The sequence below is a fragment of the Crotalus tigris genome, unplaced genomic scaffold (genome assembly GCF_016545835.1).
Source record: "Crotalus tigris isolate CLP2741 ecotype Arizona unplaced genomic scaffold, ASM1654583v1 scf7180000018184.2832721, whole genome shotgun sequence".
Taxonomy (NCBI): Eukaryota; Metazoa; Chordata; class Lepidosauria; order Squamata; family Viperidae; genus Crotalus; species Crotalus tigris.
Genome location: NW_024096871.1, coordinates 2,781,070 through 2,790,777, shown reverse-complemented (window position 1 = coordinate 2,790,777; position 9,708 = coordinate 2,781,070). Strand labels below are relative to the sequence as shown.

At 37.8% G+C, this 9,708-nt stretch overlaps 1 long non-coding RNA gene across 1 annotated transcript; it reads right to left on the bottom strand.

Moving 5' to 3' along the window:
* Positions 1 to 1,471: 1,471 nt before the first annotated feature.
* Positions 1,472 to 9,665, bottom strand: LOC120310443. Its single transcript, XR_005557360.1, has 3 exons — positions 9,506 to 9,665; positions 8,670 to 8,766; positions 1,472 to 1,953 (listed from the first exon to the last, which is right to left on the bottom strand). It is a non-coding gene; the product is annotated as an uncharacterized LOC120310443 (long non-coding RNA).
* Between the last annotated feature and the right edge of the window lie 43 nt (positions 9,666 to 9,708).

The following is a 9,708-nucleotide window of genomic DNA, read 5'->3' as shown; positions in this document are numbered from 1 at the left end:
ACCCGGGGGTCGGATGCGACCTGTGGTTTCATGTGGCCTGTGAAGCCATTCTGGAAACAGTGAGGGAACAACTCCCACTGCCGTGGCCCTGGCCCAGGCCAGCTGGGAGCCAATGTACAATTTTGTGGTGGCCATCTATGCTGAAACACATTCAGTCTTAGCTCAAGGCAATCTGGAAACAGCGAGGAACCATCCCCAGCTGTGTTGGCCACACCCCCAGGATGCATGCTAGGGAGGTGTCACTCTTTGTGAGGAATGAAAAAAATGCACCATCGCCTGTAAGTGGCCAGCAAATGGTCCTCGCCTACTTCACATATCCAGCTTGATGGGCTCTGGGGAGGGGTTTTGGAAGGCAGCGGGGCACTCTCCTCACAGCGCTGAGAGGCTGAGCTGGGCGGCACAAATCCAAAAAGAAATGTGAGGCCGCCCAGCTCCCAGCCTGCCTGGTTTCAGCAGGCAGTGGGGCGCTCTCCTCACAGCCTCAAGAACTGAGCCGGGTGGTGCAAATCTGGTGAGAAGTGCAATGCTGCCTAGCCACCAGCCTGCACAGTTTCAGCAGGCAGCAAGGTGCAAAGCTGGCGAGCTTCGCGCCGCTTGGCTCAACCTCTCGGCGCTGTGAGGAGAGCACCCTGCTGCCTGATGAAATCAGGTAGACTGGGGGCTGGGCAGCATTGCGCAGGTAATGTTGACTCTCACGCTGCTCATGGCATCCTGTCCCCCAGAGCCCACCAAGCCAGATATGTGAGGTAGATGAGGGCCATGTGCTGACCACTTCCAGGCAATGGTGAATTTCTTCATTCCTCACGAAGGGTGACACCTCCCCAGCTGCGTTTCTTGCCTGTTTTTCTCCCTCCCTCATCTCAAATATTTTCCCACCACTCTGTACTTAGGAAAAAAGGAAAGAAGGAGAGGGAGGGTCTGAGGGAAGTCCTGCCTTAGTCCTGCACTGCTGCCTTTTCACTATCCCCTTGCCCCCTCCTCCTGGCCTATCCTGGGGGTCTCCCATCCTATTGCTAAGGAAGCTTTGGATACAAAGCTGGGTCTTCTCCCATTGAGAGGGAATGGGCCTCCCTCTGACTTTGCCCTGGTACCCATCATGAACAACCTGGCTAAGGAGAGCAAGCACAGCAGCAGCAGCCTTGAGGAGGAGGTAAGTGCAGCTGGGCTCTCTCTTGGGGAAGTGGGGCTGGGCTTGGTGCCACGGGTGCTCGAGGGCCAGGCTGGGCATTTGACCTCTGCTGCCCAGGACTCCAGGCAGCCTGCACCACCATCCAGCCCCCCCAACATGGCCTGAGAGGAACAGTGAGGCTCCTCCAGTGGACCATGCCTTGGCACTTGCCCTGGTCCCACTCCCTTCTGCCAGACACCCTCAGATCTGTCCCACTGCTGCCCAAGCCCCCACAGGCACCCTTGACACAAACAATGTAGAGCTGGCCACACCCACTCCATCCATGCCCACTCTGTAGGCCACACCCACCATGGTCACACCCATCCAGCCCCCTGAGGGCAACCGCAATGCTGATGCGGCCCTCAGTGAAATTGAGTTTGACACCCCTGACATATACAGTGTTTATTTGATGGAAGATGAATCTCCCAAATACTTCCTGAAAACTGGAAGAGGGGAAGTGGTTGAGTGTCAGTTGCTGAAAATATCACTGAAAACAAACAAATGGACAAGAAATAAAAATAGCTTCATACAGATAGCACTGATGAAGAGGCCTCTGGAGATTATCCTCTTCAGCCACTTGAAAAGATGGGCTCGTCCCCTCTGTTAATGAATTGTAATATCTATATGCAGCTCCGGTTGTCTTTCCTTCTTTGCCCAGTTATTTTCTGTTTGCTCAATTAGATTCAATTTTGTCTACTGCTTTCTCTTCTTCTTTCAGTGCAGTTATCTGCTTCTTCAACCCATCTCTATTCCATTTTCTTTCCTCTTTTTTTGTTTTGCTGTTTCTGTCCAAAGAATAAAGAGAATGTAAGTTTATGCAGTATGCAGGTGAGTGCATGTAATGTGCATGTGAATGCATGTGCATATAAAAAGGTGTGATGTGTACATATTAATGGGCAGATAATCCATATTGCCAATTCTAAGTATTTTATTAGAATTATATACATACAAACACAGAGATATGTATGTATGTATGTATGTATGTTATGTATGTATGTATGTATGTATGTATGTATGTATGTATGTATTCTATCCTTTTGAAGATGCCCTAATTCGTTTTGAGGTAAATATAAGATATACAATAACTTCTGGGCAAGATGGAAGGCATATAAATTTAACAAAGAAACAAGTAAATAAATAAACCTCTGTATATCATGAATAATTGAATAGAATTAATGAATTATATATATTTTTTATTTTAGCTGAGATACTTGTTATAGAAGTAGTGAGCCACTTAGATATTTAATCTACCAAAATCATTAGGCCAGTCATTAGCACTCAGCCTAAATTATCTCCCAGGTTTGTTGTAAGAACCAAATCAGGAAAGCGAGAAAAAAGGATCTTAAATTATTTGGTGAAAGGGAAGAGCAATTCACATTTACCTGAGGAGTGTAGAGTACTTGGAATTTTCATTTTGGATACAGCCCCGAGATCTTTTTTATTACTCATCACTTACAACTTTCTATTAGAAATAATACCTACAATATGAATATATTTTTTGCAACGTAACTTCAAGAAGTTTCACTTGAGGTCAAGATAATAGAGTATTCAAAGCTTTGCAGCACAAACCCTTTCAAAATAGATTTGATTAATTTGTGCATGTGTAGATGTTCTCCTGCAAACTACCCAAATGCCAAAAGTAATTGACCTACATCTGGAGCTGAATGAATTTACAGAGATTAGGGATTTACTGATTGATTAATTGTATCTTCCTTTTAAACTAGATGGAGATTGCAAGGACAGATAACATTTATATGTGACAAAAAACTGTGGCAAGAACCTGCAGGAAATGAACAGTTTGATTTCTTAAGCTCATAAGTCACTTAAACTATCATGAAATGATGACCTGTAGGTCCTCCAATCAGAATGCTATTATTAAATCAAAGCTTTTTTTTTTTTTTAAAAAAAAAAAGAAAACATCCAGGTTGAGTACAAAAGATAGGAGAAACATTATTTTGACAATAGCAATACAACTTTTCTTTTTTGAAGTACTGTTATTTTTAATATATTCTAGCTGACAAGAATCATATATGTTTGTCATGCAGGTGGTCACAGTTCAGGTAACATTAAACAATGAGAAACAAGAACAAATATAGCAAAAAATTCAGAAGTGAAATCTAAATAATATGAAAAATGGACAAAATAACAAGAGTTATTTTTTTATATTTCAAAAATGAAATATAATTCTTTCCCTTCTTATTCTTACTACCTGGTTCACCAGATCCTTCACTGCCAATGTAAGAATTTAGAAAAGCGGAGACTCAGCTGCTGAAAGTTGTCCATTCCCTCATTGCAAAGAAATATAGCTTACTTTATTTTACAAGATGTATATGTCACCCTCATCAAAGACATTTTGCATTTATTTGTTTGTGCATTTGTTTCATCAATTTGTATAGCCTCTCATCTCAACAAGTGATTCTAGATGGCTTTTATATTAAAGAAAAATAAAAACAATTACAATCATAAATATTAAAAAATCAAAATGCTCAGTAGCTAGGAAAATAACACTCCACAAATGCTAACATAGCAGAAGATAGCTTCACATACTCAAGATCCCAGGCCTGGGCACAGAACCAGACCTTTATGCTGAAAGGAAAGTTTTCTGCAAATATTTCATCTAACAGTATAGGGAGATGAGTGGCATAAAAATTAGAGAGAAAGACACAGAAGACAGACAACACAGACAGACAGACTGATTGACTGACAGTAGTATCGGGGCCATCCTCATCTCCAGGGGGAGAATGCTTCTTAAGGAAGGCCCACGGTTGAAAATACATGTTTTCTCAGCCCTGCCAAATGGCATTCCAGAGCTGAGGGGACCCTAAGCATAACTAGCCTGTTGGAGTGAACAGCTAGAAACAATCAGGGAGAAACAGTCCCACAATAACTCCTTAAATTCTATCCACCTATTAAACTAATCAGTCATTACCTGAAATGCCATCAGGCTATTGTTGTTTCCATGCAACAATCAACTTCATACACACACACACACACACACAAATACAGGGACACATTCTAAATACAATGATTAAAATAAAATACAGTTGTGGAATGCTAACTGAACTTCTTCCTTTCTTGGTTGTATACTCCAAAACTGATGTGAGCTGTATTACCTTCCAGTTTCTAATTTTCTATTTGATTCGACAGTTTAAAATATTTAAATAAGATACAAATTGATATTTAAATAAGAGACAAATTGGTAGAAACACTATGAAAATGGATTGAGGAATAAAAGAATACTTCTTGTGGATGATGCATGAGCAAAAGAGTCTGTTATTCGAGCAAGTGTCTCACTCTGTCAGTGGCTATCTTCAGTAAAAAGCATTAGAGGCCATCCAATTTCATATTTAAGATGCTTACAGCACAGCACATTGATTTGACAAGAACATTTCCCTAAGTAATCATAAACAAAATACTGAAATAGAATTTGGCCCATTCCAAAAAATATGACCAATAGCCCACTCTTGAGCTCCTCTTTGCCAATGCCTGATCCATTATATACAGAAGTCGGATTGCTTGATTCTAGATATGAAAGAATTAAATAAAATTACAGCAAAAATAAGTATTTTGAAATTAACTATTAATTTTATATCCCACTTTTTATTTATTACAGTATAATATATTTACGTTTCCCAGATATATTCTATCTTACTTGACAGACACCAGGATAACATCTTTACTACTGAAACATGATATAGGATTGTGATAATATTTACCAATGTTAATTTGCTTCCTATTAAAATTAACAGGGTAATCATTAGCGTTGGCAGCTATCTCTAATGATGCCAAAATGATAAACCAGCTATTTGCATCCTGATATCTAATGCAAGTATTTAAGTCCACAACTTTTGGGCAAGAGAATCATTACATATGTTTTGCCATTTGCTCATCCTTCCCCTTTTGACATCCTCCCATGAACCACATAGTAATAACTCCAGACATGAAAACTGGTAAATCTCAATGGAAAATGGCATGACCTGGAGTAGATCTGGTAAGTCATCTGGTTGGTTGAGACACCCTGGTTCAAATTTCATCTCTGGCATAAAGCACTTAGAAAGTAGGGTATAGTAATATAATGTGTTGCTAGATAGTAAAGTCTTGGCTATCTGGAAGTTTCACAATAATGAATATATTGACGGATTCTAGATCTTTTTTACTTGTAAAATAGAAGAGTTTCACCTAACTAGTATGTCTATAAATGAGAAAAATGTCTAATAACAAGTATATTTTCCATTCTAAGTATTTTGCACATCCTTTTTTTTACTATGTCTTTTAGCTGAAAGACTTTCTCCATAGATTTTAACATTATGCAACTGCAATAAAACAAAATACCTCACATACAGTATAGAACTGAAAGTCCCTTTGATCCTTGGTCAGTGAACTGAATTAGATTTTGCTTTTTTAAGTTTTGAAAGACCAGAACAATAGCTAACGGCAGTCTGCAGCATTGCCTTTATATTGTGGTTCAACCTATCCTGCATCACTCCAAGGAAAAGTAATTGTCACTAAGTTGTTTTTGAACATATTTGTAATTATCAGTAAAATCCTTCTCACAAACCAATCAGCCTTTAAGGCAGTCTGCTTTACGTTCAAGACCTTTCATTTAGAGAATAATCTAGCTCCACCAAGTGATCTTTTTAAAAATTGCTGTTCTGTAAAGTGAGAGCAAACAAGTATACTTGAATTTGCCTATTTCAGATAAAATAAATATCCTTTCCTCACTAAACCCAGGAGAAACATGCGAGATTTCAACTTGAAGAGATTATCATTTTAATTACTTTCTGAAAAGTTGTTTTGATCAAATAATCAACAGTAAATGAAATATTAAACTATACAAAAGTAACCCCTTTTAGAACTGATAAATTAATATAAATGAATAAATAGGTTGAAAAATCTGTTTTATCATATAGATAGGCCTCAGCTTATGACCACAACTGGGACCACAATTTCCATGATTATGCAGAGCAGTTCTTAAATGAGTTGTGCCCATTTTTATAATCTTTTTTGCCATGATTGTTAAGTGAATCATTCAGTTAAGTGAATCACATGGTTGTTAAGCAAATCTAGCTTCCTCCATTGACTTTGCTTGTCCGAAGCTGGCTGAGAGGGTCATGATTAGTGGTCATGTGACTCTGATATGCTGCAATAGTTGAAAATACATGCCAATTGCCAAGCACCTGAATTCTCATCATATGACCATAGGGATACCATGATGGTTTTAAGTGTGAGTACTGATTGTTAAGTCACTTTTTTCAGCGCAGTTGCAAGTTTGAACAGCCACTAGAGAAGTGATATTGTGAAAATAAATAATTATTTGAAAAAAAAAACCTTAAGAATAGAAATAATAAAAAAACAACAAGTAATAATAAATAAAGCTATTGCATTAGAAGATGGCTTTTAGAGTTGATTAGAACCAAATGTGCAACTTTCTCTTAAAACGTATGGCAGGCTTTTCCATTCACTTTCTCTGGACAAATCCAGCCAAACAAAGTCATTTTTACCAACACTATAGATGAATGTGTAAGCCATGAAACCTGTTCACAGTTAGATCCTGGTTATAACTTGTTCTACTGACCTAACTTTGGATATATTTAGGCAGGATGTTGTATTGTTTCTGCATTCTTAAAATCTTTTTTGTCTCAGTCTGTGGCAGTATCTAAATCTTGGCTGATCAAGAAGCAAGGTCAATCCTGATTTGCAATTTGGATTGGGATACCTAGAAGTGTTAATACTATTGAAACATCTGTGAATTTTTAAAAAATATCAAGACAAGAACAAATAGCAAACAACTTTTATAACACTGCCATGAAATGTCATGACAAACTGAGGTGGATATAAGGAAATATTTATTTCACTTTTTTAAAATGTTATTTTATTTTTATGTTACCAAATTAGAATTCATGGTGACTTATCACTAGATAAAACCAAAATACAATAAAATTGCAAAATAAAATATTCAAGTAAAATAACAAGTAGGACAATAATATGTATGAATCCATATGCATCCATAGGCTCAATTGATTGACGTTAGCAGCAATAATTTTACCTCAAAAGCTGTATGAAAAAATTATTTTTGACAGCCTTACGAGTAGCCCAAATAAGAGGCTCAAGGGGATACTATTCTACAAGGTGAAGGCTGCCACAGAAAAACATTATTTCAAGCTTCTATCCCTCTCATTTTACATATGTGATAAACATTTAACATCAGATACTCAGAATGAGAATACAAGATAGAGAAAATATAATCATGAAAGTACCTTGGGCCCAATTTTGAGTCCAGAGGACTCCTAAGTCAAAAACCTGCTTTTTCAAAGAAAATTATCCCATGTTGTAATCACAGTAGGTAGAAAACCGGTTGGTTTATGTATAAATAGCAATTTCATCTTGGTAAGTTTCAATTTCAGCCTGTTTTATCTCAGCCAAATTCTTACAGCTTTTAGGTATCAAGTATGATGTAATATCTTATATACCTAAAGTGAGGGGATAGTGTGAGAGGTTCAGAATAATGCCTTCTTAGTTATGCTCAATATAAATTGAACAGGAAAAGTGTATTGACAGGCTTTCAGTTTTATTACGTTATCCTACTTCTAACAGGGATATTTCCAGAAAACCAAGCAGTTATTTACCAGCCTTGCAGAAGATGATAATTGATCAAAATGTCTACAACTGGCATGTCAAACTGCTGGCCCATGCCCCGATGTGTCATGCTGAAATCACGGCCACCCCGTTGCTGGCAACGGGGAAAAAGTCGCGATACGTCGTGTGACATCACATGATGTTGAGAGTTTTGACATGCCTGGTCTACAACATCTTCAGCTCAGTCAAGATAAAAACATATAAATAGGTATCATAAGCATAACAATCATAGTAAACTGATAGATCTTTACTTCCAAACCAAACCCTCTGGTAGCTCATATATGAATCCTAGCATGCCAACCTCTCTCTGTCCACGATTTCTGATTAGTGCTTCTTACTTAGGAAGACCTGAGACTTTGGCAAAAGTTTTCTCAACCTCTAACCTTTGCAGGTGGTTCAGAATATCATAGTTAGTGGTTATCGAACACTACTAAGAGTTCAACTCGGATCTGGAAGAGCACACTTTCCCCACCTAAACAAATGACATTTCTATCCCATATCCAAGGTGAAACCATGATTAAAAAGGATCCAGAAAAACTGTTTAGCATTGGTTGAATTCCCACTTTTTCTACAATCTTTTTTAAATACATAGATTGGAGAAAGAGTGATGCTTGTCCCAAACAACCTCTGGGAATGCCCTTCATCAAGACCACTATCTCTTTCAAGCATGCTAAGAAGGCTATGGACAGTTTCTCAGATCCAGTTATTGACTTCCTCCTGACCATCTAAAGGAGCCAAGAGAGACATAAAGTGAGGAAAGAATTAGGATTTGATGAATTTGAGCAACTTTATTTACAAAACATTTATCTCAATGGCACAGCAGCAAATCCCCCATTTTATATTCTATACTTTTCGTATTTCTCACCTTAAAAAATCACAAGAAACTGCTGTTTTCCAGGAAGCGTGGCTCCTTTGGCCATGGAAAATTAGGAACTATATTTTGCCCTGGCTCTAAGATTTGCCTGTAAAGCATGAAAAATTATTTGTAATGGTAACAAAAGGGCTCAAATAATACTTTAAAGCAAAACAAAATAATTTTTCTGTGTTAATCTACCATAAGGTTTTACAGGCTACATAGGTTGGTTTATTGTTACTCTGAAAACTCAAAAATCTAAGACTCAAAAGCCTTAGTGAAAATAATAGAAAAAAAAGTGAATGTTTCTCCTGCTTTCCTGTAATCCAACGGATGGCTTCACAGAAAGATATTAGACATTACCATGTTCACATAACACACTGAGAAGGAAATAAGTGGTGAAAACACACTTGACACCATTTTTAACTCCACTCAACATATTACATCTGAGATTTCAGATTCACTCTCTATTGGTTTGCATTTCAAACTATGGAATCCATTATTCTGGTACTATAACTAAAAACGAGCTTAAGATAAAGCACCTGATTTAAAAAGATCATGGCCTTCATCTACATTTGTGAAGTTTGCAACCTGAGATTGCTTCACTTAATTTTGAAGTTTGCTCTTTAACAGTATCTCAGAAACAAATACTAGAAATAGATTGCTGCAGATCGATTTGTGGAGGAAGGTGGAAAAATATTTTTTCTAATCATTTCAATTTTGAGAAAAGAAGGGGGAGCAGCGACAAACGATTTATAAAACACTTTCTTTAATATAAATAACGTAAAAATTTTTTTTCAGAGTATCTGTCCTAAATCTATTGCAGAAGGTGTTCAGAGAAGCAATACATTTAGTAAGCCAGCGGGGGGAAATTGCAGCTCTGATCCGACTCACGAACGATGTCCATCCACCTAATTGTTTATTTACACAGGAAACCTAAAGCCTCGTGAAGGCATGCTAGGACGGAAAGCTAGAAGGGTCAAAAGTTTAGGCCAACACAAGCAAAAGAGGAAGGAATTTATAGACATAAATTACGGCTCTCTACCGTATT